This window comes from Schistocerca nitens, chromosome 2 (assembly GCF_023898315.1).
Source record: "Schistocerca nitens isolate TAMUIC-IGC-003100 chromosome 2, iqSchNite1.1, whole genome shotgun sequence".
Classification (NCBI taxonomy): domain Eukaryota; kingdom Metazoa; phylum Arthropoda; class Insecta; order Orthoptera; family Acrididae; genus Schistocerca; species Schistocerca nitens.
Genome location: NC_064615.1, coordinates 414,331,402 through 414,349,058, shown reverse-complemented (window position 1 = coordinate 414,349,058; position 17,657 = coordinate 414,331,402).

Genomic DNA, 17,657 nt, shown 5'->3' with positions numbered 1-17,657 from the left:
ACGACCGACTCAGCCGCCTCCTTCAGGTGCTGCGAGTTTTGCTGTTTACATGTGCTCGCTGTCTGGTCTCCAACCAGACTGGCAGTCATTGTTGATCATGCGGCGTTACTTATAGGTGAGTTTGACTTTAGACGCCTACTACTTTCTCTGATGCTCGTTTGCTTTTCAGAGTCCGCAGAGAGTGTTAATATGATGTTTGATTGTTGGGAACGTATGTATATACAACTTGTTAGGGAGGCCATTGGGCTGAGAAGTCGACCTTTCTTCTCGCAGCGATAATCCAACCTGGGTACGTTGCGGAATACGTGAAATGCATTCGCAGTTGCGAACACGAACAACCATCATTTGTATAAGGGTTAAGGTTTTCTCGGGGTGATAGTTACCCGCGGGTTTTTCAAATAAGGGCACAGAAGTAGCGAGCAAGTTTGTCAAACTTAATCTCAGTTATTAGGCAGCTGTCACGCTGTGCGTGTCGTGTCGCAAAGTATTTTGATGCTGTTGGGCAATGTAAGTCGCGCAATGCAAGATACAAACTTCAGATCTAAGGAATTACTGACACTGGCTGCGAGCGGGCATTGATTGAAACCAAAGGGTAAAGTTGAAAATTTGTGCCAGACCGGGGTTCGAACCCGGGTCTCCTGCTTTCTAGGCACATGCCTTGACTATTTTTTTGTCTCTTTTATTAGTCATTGTTTTATTACAGAGGGCAGATAACCCTCTGACGGAACACGTCGAGGTACCGACTATTGAGCCATCCAGACACAGCGGTCATCGCAACTGCACAGACTATCTTAGCACGCGTCCCGTCAGACACAAATTCGCAACTTATCCACACGATATTTGGAAATTGTGGTAAGGCCTTATAGGACCAAACTGCTGAGGTCATTGGTCCCTAAGCTTACACACTACTTAATTTAACTTAAACTAACTTACGCTAACGATGACACACACACACACACACACACACACACACACACACACACACACACACACACATGCCCGAGGGAGGACTCGAACCTCCGGCGGGGAGAGCCGCGCGGACCGTGACGAGGCGCCCCAGACCGTGCGGCTACCCCGCGTGGCTGCTCCATTGTAAATCCTCTTGAAATATCAGCATGACCGGAATTACACGTTATGAAATTTCGACATTTAGAAACAACAATTTATTTATAATCCTTAGATGAACGCACTTCTGAACTTTTAGGCAGATTCAGCCGGTAACATTCTAGTAATTAACAACTCGGTTTGTGAGAGAAAAGTGCATAACGGGAGCAATAAGTGTAGACTCGCATTTACTGTATCACATTATGTTTATGTTTTGTAAATAAATTGCAATTATGCAGATTAAAAGGCAACGTGTATGCCTTCTCAGCTGTTCAACTTCACCAAAACTTTTGTAAGAAGAATGGTACAACTCTTGATTTGTACCACTTTACCTTTCACTATGGGTAAATTGCTTAGAGGAAGAGTGGTACTCCAACTTTTAGGGACAACAAAAAGGAATTTAAGATACAAATAACTAAACTGCTTTTAGTAAACGTAATTATAATATTTCATTTGTACAATTCACCAAATGAATCACGAATTATTGTAAAGCATGAGTTTACATTGAACGAAACGCGAAACCTTTCATTTTGCAGAATTAGGAAATTATAAATTATTATTATTATTACTATTAATTATCATTATTAACGAATGTTCCCACAGGAGAGCCGGCCTCTGTGGACGAGCGGTTCTAGGCGCTTCAGTCCGGAACCGCGCTGCGGCTACGGTCGCAGGTTCGAATCCTGCCTAGGGCATGGACGTGTGTGATGTCCTTAGTTAGGTTTAATTAATTCTAAGTCTACGGGACTGATGACCTCAGATGTTAAATCCCATAGTGCTTAGAGCCATTTCAACCATTTGAACCCACTGGAGAACGATAAACAGGTGATTTTCAATCTTTCTAAGGGTTCTTCTTGTTTTCCCAATATTTCTTCATTATCCCCCCGAAAGCCTTCTTTCTTTCTGCGGTCCATTTTGGTCGGTATTGTTTTGGTTCCATCTCTGGAGTAAATTTCCACTTATCAATTTAGCTTCTTAATGTATCCCTATCTGATGTGTCTGTTAGGTCAATCTTTGCTTTTGTCAAATCCTATGTTTTATATTATGTATATAGTGTCACGTCCGGAAGAACAGACACCGCATAACAGGTATCTCAAAGTTATAGATAACAGTCCGGCACATCAGCCGGATAGACGCGCGCGTTAGCACGTCGCTTCCAGCATTTGGAGAGCTGCGCCGCCCCGGGTCGAATCGCGAATCCCCTCCCTCCCGCCTCCCTCCGGCCCCTTCCTCCATCCCGAAGGATTAACGACGAGCGCCGGTGTGCCGGCAAGTCTGGAAGCAGTTTTTAGGCGGTTTTCCACATTTGACTAGTTGGGCATTGGGCTGGTATCCACGTCCGGCGTCAGTTACACGGTTCACAAACTTCCACAAAACGTCCTTCCCCGACAAAAAGGGAACCCTGCTGCTCTCTACCACGAACATCATCAAATCCACATTAACATGCCGATCATGTGTAGACAGTAAAAAGAGAACAAAGACAACAGTACTGGCTATTGTTTGACAGGTTCGAATCCTGCGTCGGGCATGGCTCCTTAGGTTAGTTAGGTTTAAGTAGTTCTAAGTCTAGGGGACTGATGATCTCAGATGTTAAGTCCTATAGTGCTTAGAGCCATTTGAACCATTTATTGTTTGACAAACACATGCGTAAATGGTCGAACTCTGGTGGTCAAACTTTGTTGTCAAAACGACTTTCAATCTAATTTCTCCCATATCAAATAGTATTTATGTTCGACAAACACGTCAAACAAAGCAGCGTACTGGCAAATAATTTGATGATCACTTGAAGTTCGATAAGTTCTTGGATCGTCTACGTGAGACTTAAATGGTTAAAGTCCAGCAAGCGAGTAAACATAACAGAAAAAACTAGCAGCACCTAAACAAGACGTCGCATTATTGTACATAAACTCTGCAGAATACCCGGCAGACAACCATTACCATTTCCAATATTTTTCCGCCTCTAATGCGTAACCGGACGTACAGTTGATGCTCCATCAGAAAGGAATGCTTGCTTCCTAACATTTTCAGATAGTCACTCGTTGTCCGAAGAATGGTGTTGAGCCTTTACCACACCGTGCTGGCGCGTGTTTAGAACTCACACAGCAAACAACACAGGAGTGCGCATTCCCGGACCGATAAACTTGGCTGTTGTGTAGCATGGCGAAGCGGCAGCGGAGAGCGCGGCTCGCGCTATTGATGAGACGGCATTGCGCTAACGAATGCGCCGCGCGTCGCATCACGGCAGCCGAGCTCGTATCCAGCCCTGAATATTTCAGCGGTCTCTGTGTTTGTGTGTCTGTCCGTCTCCGTGCCGATACGCAGAAACCTCTCTCCTGTCTCCACCATCTTGCTTACTGGCTGCCTTTCCTTTACGTTACTTGCGCAGGCGTTCGTGAACGCAATACTACAACAACACCCGAATTTCTATTGCTAGTATGGGAGTTTCTGGATGGCAGAGTTACTTCTCAGCTGCCATCACACGACACCATGCAATGAAATAATTAATGTAGGTTGATTCTTTCGAATGAGAAGACAGCAGCCAGTCACTATTGATGGTGCTATTTATTCAAATAAGTAGCCCTGTAACCGCATTCGAACCGACAGGTTCTTCTCAGACTGCTATTCGCATGAAGATGCACATTTGTTGAAGTTTACATAGGTTTCATGCTCTTTATTTCACCTTGTGACGAAATATTCTTGGGTTTGTGCTGCCATCGAAAATTCTGCATCACTTTGTCAGAATGTTGTTGGCTCGTATTGACGAAATTTTGTATAGTATATACAGCACTTGTAACCACATTGCCTAAAGCACGAGCTCACGCACACACACACACACACACACACAAAACCCAAAATGTTTTTGTCACGTGGGAAGAGGAGGACATTTTCAGCACTTATTTTCCATGTGCAAAAACTTTTTGGTGTGTGTGTGGGTGGGTGGGTGTGTTTTACGCAAAGCGATTACTCTACAGTATTTCGTGAATGGAAGCCAACAAAATTCCAACAAAATGATGCGAGATTTTCGAAGGCACCACCATCCCAAGAATCTTTCACCACAAGGTGGAATAAAGAGCCTAAATCTTATGTAAACTTCAAGAAATGTGCGTCTTCATGAGGATAGCCGTCCGAAGATGAACGCGTTGGTTAGAAACCGGTTACGGGGCTATTTATTTGAATAAATAGCAGTATCAATAGTGACTGATTGGTCTCTTCTTCTTCGAAAGATTCAGCTTGTATTTTGGACACAGCCACGGTCAAAATGTTAGTTTTCGATAAAATAGCAGAAGTGATTGGAAATAGGAAATGCTGTATAATTCTAATATGTAGGACTCACTATAATTAAACTACATGTCTATGTAACTTCATTAATATTCAAAATGTATTCATTGACAGACATTTTTATTTATTTATTGTTTTCACACATAGATAATGGCAGAAAAGAAACAAAGCTTCCTGCGATCATCCGTGTTACATTTCGCAGTATTTTGTAGTGATATCAGTACTTAGTAACTCCAGAATTACGAGAATGAAATTAAAGAAACTCCGGAAACGTACAACAATGAGTAACAACTTTAGCGATTATTACTATTAATTATCGATGCCACAGCATAATTGCTCTGATAAACTTGCTGAAAACTTGGAACAGTGCAGTGTGTAACTTCCTGAACGTTAACAGCGTACTCAGTCACATTAATCAGGGAGGGAGGAAGATCATGGTTAGGTTAGGTTAGTGTTTCTTAACGTCCCGTCGACAACGAGGTCATTAGAGACGGAGCGCAAAGCTCGGGTTAGGGAAGGATGGCGAAGGAAATCGGCCGTGCCCTGTCAAAGAAACAATCCGGGCATTTGCCTGAAACGATTTAGGGAAATCACGGAAAACCTAAATCAGGATGGCTGGAGACGGGATTGAACCGTCGTCCTCCCGAATGCGAGTCCAGTGTGTTACCACTGCGCCACCTCGCTCGGTGGGAAGATCATGTTTAACATTCTGTCAACGATTAGGTCATTAGAGACGGAGAATCAGCTCTGAATGGCGACAGGAGGAGACAGTAAATTGGCCGTGTCCGTTTCAAAGAAATCTTCCTGGCATTTGACTTAAGCGTTTTATTTGAGAGGCAAGGCGTTACATTGCTCTATAATGTTACGTCTGTCAAGAAGTTACTTCGTCTCGACTATGTAGTAAACGCTAATGTTTTTGACAGTAGGCATAATAGAAGTATGCGTCCTGTCAACTTCTGTGGTACAGTAAATCCAATAGTTCGTAGATTATTAACAAGGTATATTGGGGTGGCTCTTTTTCTGCAGCATGTACGGACACACGAATGAATAAATGCCGATGAAAGCAGATGTACTATAATGCCTGTGGGAGCATGGTCATAGCAGCGGTCGACATGGAAGAAAAGTCATATCTTTCTTTTATTTATTTGTTACTGAAACCGAGTCCTTACGGCTAGTCACATTGGTTCAAACTGTTATTTGAACTTATAAGGCTTCACGCATGCACACACGCACTTGTTGATATTTCATTATACAGTGTGCTTCAAAAACACTTTTACAAACACTGGGGACAGGTACTTTATATTAAAACAAGAAAAAAGCTCGTATAAACAAATTTCCGAAAATTCTTCATTTTCGAGTCATTGATGAAAGTTGACGTTTAACGGCTTTCCAGGTACAACCCAGCAACATCACTTACCTACGCAACTCATTGTATCCTACATGGCATTGTGTTTCCAGGGAGACTTGTTTACATTCGTTATTCGTCTGCCTTCCACGTGTCCATTGCGTGGACGTACAACAGGTAGCGAGTTAATTGAAAGTGTTCTGTTCAAACATGGCAGTATGTTCGTTTCGTGAGCAGGCAGAGATTTTTTTATTTACAGTCGCGCAAATGGTAATGGATACGAGGCTGCACAGCTATACCAGATGGCGTTTTCAAACCGAAAATAGACGAGTCGTCCAACCTTTAGTTCTGTGTATCGTTGCGTTATTGAGACAGAAACCGTAGCACCACAGACTACTGATCAGCAACTCGTGTATCCGTTTCATCTTCAGCGTGTACAGGGCCTTACGCCTGCCGGTCACCTACCATGGGAGAACTTTTGCCGATGGTTTGTTGCACAAATTCCTTCTCTTCAGCTTTGATTACAGACGAGACAGCGTTTGGAAGAGATGCTTTGTTGCACAAACTGCCAATCCATCGTTTATCTCTTCGGCTTTGCTTACAGACGAGACAACGTTTGGAAGAGATCGAGTAACAAATTTCCATACGATTCCATCGCAATCATGATGTCGCAGTATGGGCTTGACATTGGCGTCAGTTTAACATTAACATTCGGGCTGTAATTGTAGGTGACTGCCTAGTAGAGCCATTCGTTCTCCCAAGACGTCTTACAGGTGGTGTCAAAAGGGAGTTCATTCAAGACACAGTCAAGACCTACTAGAAAATCTGGCCCTGCAAATAAGAAGAAACATGTGGTTATGGAGCTCCAGCATATTTCAGTCTCTGTACCAGAGATTCACTGGCTTGTATCTACCAAGTCAGATGAGTAGGCTGAGGATAGCTAAAGAAGGACCAGTTACATGTCCTGTTTGTTTTTCCGACCTCAGTCCTTTGAATTATTATTTCTGAGGGGCACCTTAAATAGTATTGATCTATGCAGCACACCACTCTTCATTCCCCTTGTAGTGTGCGTAGTTATCCTGCTGGAAGGTGCCATCGTCGTTGGGGAAGAAGTCAAGCATGAAGGGATGAATGTGATCCGCAACAATGTTCGTGCAGTCCACAGCTCTCACGATGCTTTGGAATACTTACAGGTCCCCTGGAAACCCAGGTGAATGTACTATGTATAGTAATAATGGCCCCACCCGCCTGCTTCTGCGGCGCGGTACACGTGTCGAGCAGGCGCTTGCCTGGGTGATGGCGTATCCGGACACTAGCCTCGACCTGATGTACCAAGAAACGCGAATCATCCAACCAGGTGAGACGTCTCCATTGACCCGCGGTCTGATTTGTAGGATCCAGTGGCCAATGGAACGCTGTCGTTGGATGTACGTGGAGGCGTGTTGGGGTTTGCGGAGCTTCATTTCCAACAGTGTGTGCTGAATAGTGTGTTTCGAAACACTTGTGTCTGCACTAATACTGTACTCTGTAGTCATATCTGTTATACATCGCGGCCAATTCTGCTTTACGGAGCGGGAGAACCCCCGATTTACACGTTTTCTGCGGAGGCGTTGTTTCATCGTCCATCAGTCACTTTCCATAGGTGCAGCATACCTGGTTAGTAGGCACCTCTCGTTCGGTCCTGTGGCCGGTGAATACTAGATACCTACTGAGCCGGGAAGTGTCAGAGAATATTTTGTCTCTGTCAAAAGTTGTTTCCTATGACGCGACCTATAACCCCTAGCCGTTTGATGCAAAAACTTTGCAGAGCGCAACAGAATGACCTTTTTAAAATTTGGGAGATTGCAGATGTTGAAATTTTAAAGTTTTGATATAAGGAACCCACATCCGGAAATGTGAAATAAAATTCTACAGCACTGTGCAGTTTCTAAGCATTCGGTAGGCTAAATGAAACATCAGAGTACTGTAGTCTGAAAAACATTGTTGGTAGCAGAGCACAATCAAATACTGTATATTGAATCTGTGGTTTCAGTACTGTTAATGTTCAATGTTTCGACCATCACAGATAATGTACGACGACGAACCATTTTTTGTCTGATTCTCTTTGACTCCGCGCTTCCCTCTGCTGGTATCAAACACTGTAAAGATGCGCACAGTAAGCTCACGCCCTGTTCCTACTGGTGATGACTACACAAAGGACTTTAAATAACACCATCGGGAAAAGTCAGGAGGAATGAGGTCAAGGGAGTGCGCACAGGCCAAGGGACCGGACATCCCCTTCCAATAACTCTCCTCCTGAGGTTGTCAGTGAGATTTCCGCTGGCCCGACGATTGAAGTGCGCTGAAACACCATCGCTCTGAAACCACAAACTAGAGCGCCGTTGCAAGTCAACCTACTCCATACGTTCAGGCAAGACATTCCCCAGAAAGTTCAGATACGAGCACCATGCAGCTTTCAAAAGATCCAGTAACATATGTGGTCCAGTAGGATGATCTCCAACAATTCCAGCGCATATGTCACTGAGAATCTTCACAAGTAACTTCTCGTACACGTAGTGCGTGGATTGTCAACAGCCCAGTGGCTGTAGAAACTCGATTTCGCACTTTCGGCTACAAGTTCGTGGTGTCAAAAACCCTTCGAGATTTATCGTCTACAATATCCTAAAGTTTAAAAAAAATGTTCAAATATGTGTTAAATCTTATGGGAGTTAACTGCTAAGGTCGTCAGTCCCTAAGCTTACACACTACTTAACTTAAATTATCCTAAGGACAAACACACACACCCATGCCCGAGGGAGGACTCGAACCTCCGCCGGGCCCAGCAGCACAGTCCATGACTGCAGCGCCTTAGACCGCTCGGCTAATCCCGCGCGGCAAAAAGTTTTAAAACATCATTCTGTTACATCCTATATGTGTGCTTTCCAGTACAGATGAGGTGCGCCTGGAGTAATGAGTTAAACTTTCCACACCTCTGAGATAGTGAAAGTAGACAACTAATGTATGATCAAGACACCCTTAGCACTCCCGTTCGTTGGGACAGGGAGGGGTTTGGGGGGGGGGGCGGGGATTGGGGGAAGAGATGATTTGTGAGCATAGCTCTGGAGCGCCGGAGTTGATACAACCAAATCTGCTGTATGAATTACTATCTGGAAACATACTGTTGTGGTATACCAGCATGAGGAGTGCAGTGCTGGGTGTGAACGTAAAGCCGGCCGCGGTGGCGGAGCGGTTCTAGGCGCTACAGTTTGGAACCGCGCGACCGCTACGGTAGCAGGATCGAATCCTGACTCGGTCATGGATGTGTGTGATGACCTTAGGTTAGTTAGGTTAAGTAGTTCTAAGTCTAGGGGACTGATGACCTCAGATGTTAAGTCCCATAGTGCTCAGAGCCATTTTTGTGAACGCAAAAACAGTCGAAAGCTTACTGTATTGCTGTCAGATAACATAGTTTCCGGAGTTGCTGCACTGATTGTCGACAGAAACAATGACATTTTATGTCTTAGGACCGGGATGTGGCTGGGTGTGGGGATAGAAAGGGGTATCATATGAAGCGTAGCTCTGGAACATATGGAAGCATTATTTCAACCAAATTTGGTATGCGTATCAATTTCTACCTGGGAAAAGAAGCTATAGGACTAGAACAGTGGTAGCTCTCTTAGAGACAGGGAAGGAGGGATAAATAAGGAACAGAGAACCACCAGGGAATCAGCTAGTAATTGAATAAGATCGAAGAATGCTGCGGGGCTCCTTTATTTCACCGCTGTTTGGAGACACAGAAACACACAGCCTGTTACGAGCGGCAGACTTGTTTGCCGTACTTTCGCCGTTGCCTCTCGCGCGACAACCAGACGGCAGCAGCCCGCGGCGGCGGCGGCGGCAGCGCGCTAGTCCTCTGGGCGAGCTCGCCGACAGCGTGACGTGGCCGTGACGTCACGGGGGCGAGGCGCGGGCTATAAAAAGCCGCCAGCCCTTTTGCCTATTTGTGCGGAACGGCGCGGCTGCTCTTCCGTTCCTGCGTGCATCGCCGGCGCGTCACGCCGGTAACATTCGAGCGAGCCGAGCCCGAATAAATTCCGTCAGAGTGGACAAAAATTCGTCTGCTGACCTGGAAGGCTTTGCAAGGAAGCTGATGGCGTGGAACTATCTTGGGAACAGAAGTGACTTTAATTGGAGTGTCAGGAAAATCCTTTATGTGTATTCCATATTGAATTATTCTTGCCTCAAGTAATTGCAACATAGTGAAAGAACTGGAAGCGAGGTGTAGCAAAGCTAATGCAGTGAGCGCTCAGCTACGATCTACTCTCTTCTGCAAGAAGGAAGTCAGTACCAAGACTAAGTTATGTGTGCACCGTTCAATCTTTCGACCAACTTTGTTGTATGGGTGCGAAAGCTGGGTGGATTCAGGTTACCTTATCAATAAGGTTGAGGTTACGGATATGAAAGTAGCTAGGATGATTGCAGATACTAGTAGATGGGAACAATGGCAGGAGGGTGTCCACAATGAGGAAATCAAAGAAAAACTGGGAATGAACTCTATAGATGTAGCAGTCAGGGCGAACAGGCTTAGATGGTGGGGTCATGTTTAGAAATCGAGTTGTTCTTACCAGGGCTTAAGTCAGGGGAGTGCAGTAGGTGGTATAGCACTTAGCAGCCCCCATCAGTCAAACAAATCAGTAACAGCTTCCACTGTACGTGCTTGAGCATTGCCCGGCAAAATGATGGCCAGGTCCTGCAGAAAGTGTCACCGCTTCTTTCTCTGTGCTGTTCATTTTTGAAACACAACCTATGACCAGCTTAGAGACAGAAGTGATGACACTTTCTGCAGGACCGGACCATCATGTTGCAGGACAATGCTCAAGTACGTACAGTGCAAGCTGTTACTGATTTGTTTGACTCATGGGGCTGCTAAGTGCTCTACCACTTACTGCACTCCCCTGACTTAAGCCCTCGTAAGTTCAGCTCGATTTCTAAACAGAAGGAAACACATCACGGCATTCGCTTCAGAACTGCTACAAATTCGTTGGGCAATAGATCGCGCCGCTCGAACTGTCAACACAACTGGTACTGCTAAGAGTATTCTACGATTTTCACATCGCTAGCAACGGGTTATGCACAATGCTGGTGACTACTTTGAAGGTCAGTAAAACTTTGAAACACGTATCTACTTTGCACGAACAGTAAATAAATAGTTGTCACTATTAAAGTTCCAACCCTCGTAATTCAAAATTAAGTGCCTGGCAGAGGACTCTCCGAACCACTTTGAGACTATCTCTCTACCGTTCCAAACACTAATAGCGCGTGAGAAACATGAACTGTTAAAGCTTTCCACTCGAGCTCTGATTTTTCACTATGTAGGTTGGTGACAGTCAAATATTGTCATTTTCAGAGGAGAAAGTTGGTGATCGCCTTGTTTTAATGATTGCCTTCCCGACAATTACCACGTTTCACATCACAGTGATAGGGTGTCTAAGACATTTTGTAATTGCTTTTATCGTCTGATGACTTTACTTATCGGTAACCGACAGCATCATCTACGAACAATCTAAGAGAGTTGCTCAGATTGCCTCCTAAATTGTTTATATAGATTAGGAACAGCAGAGGGCCTATAAAACTTCCTTGAGGAACGCCCGATACCACTTCTGTTTCACTCGATTTTCCGTCTATTCCTACGTGCTTTGGCCTTTTTGACGGCAAGCCGCGAATCCTGTCGCACAACTGAAGCAATACTCCGTATGCACGCAATTTGATTAGAAGGCTCTTGTAACGAAAGGTCTCAAAAGCCTTCTAGAAGTCTAGATATATGGAATCAATCTGTGATCTCCCGTCAATAGCACTCATTACTCCGTGAGAATAAAGAGCTAGTTGTATTTCACAAGAACGATATTTTCTGAATCAGTGATCACTATGTGTCAATGGACCGTTACCTTCGATATTCATAATTTTCGAACACAGTATATATACCAAAATCTTACCGCAAATCGACATCAGTGATATCTTACCGCAAATCGACATCAGTGATATGGCTCTGAAGTTCAGCGGATTATTGCTGTTTCCTTTCTCGAATATTTGTGTAACCTGTGCAGTTTTCCATTCTTTCGGCACGGATCTTTCGTCGAGCGAGCGGTCGTGTATGACTGCTAAGTATGGGAATGTTGTATCAGCTTACTTTGAAAGACACCTAATTGGTATGCTATCTGGACCGGAAGCGTTGCGTTAAAGAGTGTTTTGAGCTGCTTTCCTTCATTGAGGATATCTACTTCTAACTTACTCAAGTTGGCAGTTAACGGTTCAAAGTTTGGGACATTTACTTTGCCTTCTTTGGTGAAAGAATTTCGGAAAACTGTGTTTAATAACTCTGCTTTAGTGGCGTTGTCATCGATAATATTGCCATTGGTATCGTTTAGTGAAAGCTTTGACTGTGCCTTGCCGTTGCCGTACTTTATAAACGACCAGAATGTCTTTGGATTTTAGGTTGGATTTCGTGACAGAGTTTGGTTGTGGAAGCTATTAAAAGCATCTCGCATTGAAGTCCGCCCTAAGTTTCGAGCTTCAGCAAAACATCGCCAATCTTGGAGATTTTGAGTTCTTTTAAATTTGGCATCGTATAGTTCATTCAGCTGTACGTAAATATTTATGATTGTCCATTAACTATGCTTTATCGATTAATTAGTAGATGTGTTGCCAATTTCCTGATAAGTGATAAAGTAAAGCAGGTGTAACGCCCAAGAATGCCAATGCATCCCATGAAAATTAGGTTTAACTTTGAATGGATCTGGACGTAAACAGAAAAGTAAATATTGGGATCGAAGGCGGCATATTATTTATAAAATTAGCACTAACTTATTAACTTCAACGTTGGAAATGGAAAGCGTTACTCCACCAAGGACCAGTCTGGTATTTATCAGACTCTGTGTTGGTGTTCATCACCTAAGAACTAATTAAATAATTAATCTTTCTTTCCTTTCCGAACTGATGTCCCTCATCGACATCAGTATGAGGTGTCACTCGCACGGGAAGGAATATGCTCTTACATTCGTCGTGGCGTGAAAGCAGACAACCTCCGAATGCCATCTTGAGGGGTTTCTTGCGATGTTTGAAACACAGGTGGTATCAGGTCTTACCAAATGAAATCGGGACTCGTCTGACCACGCCACGCTTTTCCAGTCGTCTAGGGTCCAACCGATACGATGACGCGCTCAGAAGCACTGCAGGCGATGTCGTGCTGTTAGCAAAGGCACTCGCGTCGGTCGTCTGCTGCTATAGCCTATTAACGCCAAATTTCGCCGCACTGTCCCAGAGGACACGTTCGTCTTACCGCCCAGATTGATTTCGGCGGTTATTTCAGGCAGTATTGTTCGTCTGTTACTACTGACGACTGTCGTGCGGCCATAATTAGATCGGGAACTTTCACGTGAACTGCATGAATTTCTCATGAATCGCGTAAATACAAATATTAAAAAAACTAAAAACCCGCCTCGATTGCGAAAAAAGCACCTAGTGTTAAGTGTTAACCCAGCTTTCTGCGTAGACACCTACACCTTCTTCAGAACAACAATAAAACCCACAAGTGCCTAAAAAGACCTTTGTCAATGATTAAAAGAACACCATAACTATACAGTTATAAACGAAAAAGAAAAGGAAACACAAACAGTACATATGTACCAAGTCAAAACCACAACTTAACTTAATGTTGTTCCGAAGAAGGTGTAGTTATCTACGCCGAAACTTGGGTAAACACTTAACACAAGGTGCTTTTTTCGCAATCGAGGCGGGTTTTTAGTTTTTAAATATATTAACCAACGATTGCTGACGCGCTGCGATGTTGAAGGTTCGTAAATACAAATGACAACTCCGCCAACGCACTGCACTTTTATACCTTGTGTACGCAATTCTACCGTCATTTGTGAATGGGCATAACGCTATCCCGTGACTTTTGTCACCTCAGTGTATTGTTGTTGTTGTGGTCTTCAGTTCTGAGATTGGTTTGATGCAGCTCTCCATGCTACTCTATCCTGTGCAAGCTTCTTCATCTCCCAGTACCTACTGCAACCTACATCCTTCTGAATCTGTTTAGTGTATTCATCTCTTGGTCTCCCTCTACGATTTTTACCCTCCACGCTGCCCTCCAATGCTAAATTTGTGATCCCTTGATGCCTCAAAACATGTCCCACCAACCGATCCCTTCTTCTAGTCAAGTTGTGCCACAAACTTCTCTTCTCCAGAATCCTATTCAATACCTCCTCATTAGTTACGTGATCTACCCACCTTATCTTCAGCATTCTTCTGTAGCACCACATTTCGAAAGCTTCTATTCTCTTCTTGTCCAAACTGGTTATCGTCCATGTTTCACTTCCATACATGGCTACACTCCATACAAATACTTTCAGAAACGACTTCCTGACACTTAAATCTATACTCGACGTTAACAAATTTCTCTTCTTGAGAAACGCTTTCCTTGCCATTGCCAGTCTACATTTTATATCCTCTCTACTTCGACCATCATCAGTTATTTTACTCCCTAAATAGCAAAACTCCTTTACTACTTTAAGTGTCTCATTTCCTAATCTAATCCACTCAGCATCACCCGATTTAATTTGACTACATTCCATTATCCTCGTTTTGCTTTTGTTGATGTTCATCTCATTTCCTCCTTTCAAGACACTGTCCATTCCGTTCAACTGCTCTTCCAAGTCCTTTGCTGTCTCTGACAGAATTACAATGTCATCGGCGAACCTCAAAGTTTTTACTTCTTCTCCATGAATTTTAATACCTATTCCGAATTTTTCTTTTGTTTCAAAAAATGGCTCTGAGCACTATGGGACTCAACTGCTGAGGTCATTAGTCCCCTAGAACTTAGAACTAGTTAAACCTAACTAACCTAAGGACATCACAAACATCCATGCCCGAGGCAGGATTCGAACCTGCGACCGTAGCGGTCTTGCGGTTCCAGACTGCAGCGCCTTTAACCGCACGGCCACTTCGACCGGCCTTTCTTTTGTTTCCTTTACTGCTTGCTCAGTATACAGATTGAATAACATCGGGGAGAGGCTACAACCCTGTCTCACTCCTTTCCCAACCACTGCTTCCCTTTCATGCCCCTCGACTCTTATAACTGCCATCTGGTTTCTGTACAAATTGTAAATAGCCTTTCGCTCCCTGTATTTTACCCCTGCCACCTTCAGAATTTGAAAGAGAGTAATCCAGTTAACGTTGTCAAAAGCTTTCTCTAAGTCTACAAATGCTAGAAACGTAGGTTTGCCTTTCCTTAATCTTTCTTCTAAGATAAGTCGTAAGGTTAGTATTGCCTCACGTGTTCCAACATTTCTACGGAATCCAAACTGATCTTCCCCGAGATCCGCTTCTACCAGTTTTTCCATTCGTCTGTAAAGAATTCGCGTTAGTATTTTGCAGCTGTGACTTATTAAACTGATAGTTCGGTAATTTTCACATCTGTCAACACCTGCTTTATTTGGGATTGGAATTATTATATTCTTCTTGAAGTCTGAGGGTATTTCGCCTGTCTCATACATCTTGCTCACCAAATGGTAGAGTTTTGTCATGACTGGCTCTCCCAAGGCCATCAGTAGTTCTAATGGAATGTTGTCTACTCCCGGGGCCTTGTTTTGACTCAGGTCTTTCAGTGCTCTGTCAAACTCTTCACGCAGTATCTTATCTCCCATTGCATCTTCATCTACATCCTCTTCCATTTCCATAATATTGTCCTCAAGTACATCGCCCTTGTATAAACCCTCTATATACTCCTTCCACCTTTCTGCCTTCCCTTCTTTGCTTAGAACTGGGTTTCCATCTGAGCTCTTGATATTCTTACAAGTGGTTCTCTTCTCTCCAAAGGTCTCTATAATTTTCCTGTAGGCAGTATCTATCTTACGCCTAGTGAGACAAGCCTCTACATCCTTACATTTGTCCTCTAGCCATCCCTGCTTAGCCATTTTGCACTTCCTGTCGATCTCATTTTTGAGACGTTTGTATTCCTTTTTGCCTGCTTCATTTACTGCATTTTTATATTTTCTCCTTTCATCAATTAAATTCAATATTTCTTCTGTTACCCAAGGATTTCTATTAGCCCTCGTCTTTTTACCTACTTGATCCTCTGCTGCCTTCACTACTTCATCCCTCAGAGCTACCCATTCTTCTTCTACTGTATTTCTTTCCCCCATTCCTGTCAATTGTTCCCTTATGCTCTCCCTGAAACTCTCTACAACCTCTGGTTCTTTCAGTTTATCCAGGTCCCATCTCCTTAAATTCCCACCTTTTTGCAGTTTCTTCAGTTTCAATCTGCAGGTCATAACCAATAGATTGTGGTCAGAATCCACATCTGCCCCTGGAAATGTCTTCCAATTTAAAACCTGGTTCCTAAATCTCTGTCTTACCATTATATAATCTATCTGATACCTTTTAGTATCTCCAGGATTCTTCCAGGTATACAACCTTCTTTTATGATTCTTGAACCAAGTGTTAGCTATGATTAAGTTATGTTCTGTGCAAAATTCTACAAGGCGGCTTTCTCTTTCATTTCTTCCCCCCAATCCATATTCACCTACTATGTTTCCTTCTCTCCCTCACCTCAGTGTATATAGTATACAAAAAAATTAACTGAACACAACATCTCAGAGAGAGAGAAAAAAAAAAAGAAGCCGCAGGCATAACGCGCTCGGAAACACGGAATGACCGTGTCACCCCTCATCGAGTCTCCGATACTTGTCAATGCAGTTAAAGTCCGCGCATACTTTTCCAGCCGGATGAAAGTGAGGCAAGGACCAGAGGAGGAGCTGTGGCCAGCGCAGCGCCAGATGACGTGAGCGAGGTGTGGGCGCCTCGCCGCCAGCCACTGTTTGTCGCGCATCGACCCGCGGCTCGCGGCCGTTTACCGCCGGAGCTGCCCGCAGCAACGCGACGCGTGTCTCCAGCCCGCTACGGCAGCTGCTGCTGCTGCCGCTGCCGCCGCGGTTCTCATTAGGGGACGCCTACTCACACCAGCCGCCGCTCCGCCTCTCGCTTCTCCACACTCCCTAGACTCCAGCCGCCTCATCAGTGAGCTGCTTACGAGACACCGGAACAACTTGTCACTGTGTTACGAGCTGATACACAAAAGTGCTTTAGAAAGCATCGTTCCTGCGAAACGCAACTCGCCCTTTTTTCACACGGTATCTTGCGAACCATGGATGAAGGGTATCAGATGGATGCCATATTCCTTGACTTCCGGAAAGCGTTTGACTCGGTGCCCCACTGCAGACTCCTAGCTAAGGTACGAGCACATGGGATTGGTTCCCAAGTATGTGAGTGGCTTGAACACTTCTTAAGTAATAGAACCCAGTACGTTGTCCTCGATGGTGAGTGTTCATCGGAGGTGAGGGTATCATCTGGAGTGCCCCAGGGAAGTGTGGTAGGTCCGCTGTTGTTTTCTATCAACATAAATGATCTTTGGGATAGGGTGGATAGCAATGTGCGGCTGTTTGCTGATGATGCTGTGGTGTACGGGAAGGTGTCGTCGTTGAGTGACTGTAGGAGGATACAAGATGACTTGGACAGGATTTGTGATTGGTGTAAAGAATGGCAGCTAACTCTAAATATAGATAAATGTAAATTAATGCAGATGAATAGGAAAAAGAATCCTGTAATGTTTGAATACTCCATTAGTAGTGTAGCGCTTGACACAGTCACGTCGATTAAATATTTGGGCGTAACATTGCAGAGCGATATGAAGTGGGACAAGCATGTAATGGCAGTTGTGGGGAAGGCGGGTAGTCGTCTTCGGTTCATTGGTAGAATTTTGGGAAGATGTGGTTCATCTGTAAAGGAGACCGCTTATAAAACACTAATACGACCTATTCTTGGGTACTGCTCGAGCGTTTGGGATCCCTATCAGGTCGGATTGAGGGAGGACATAGAAGCATTTCAGAGGCGAGCT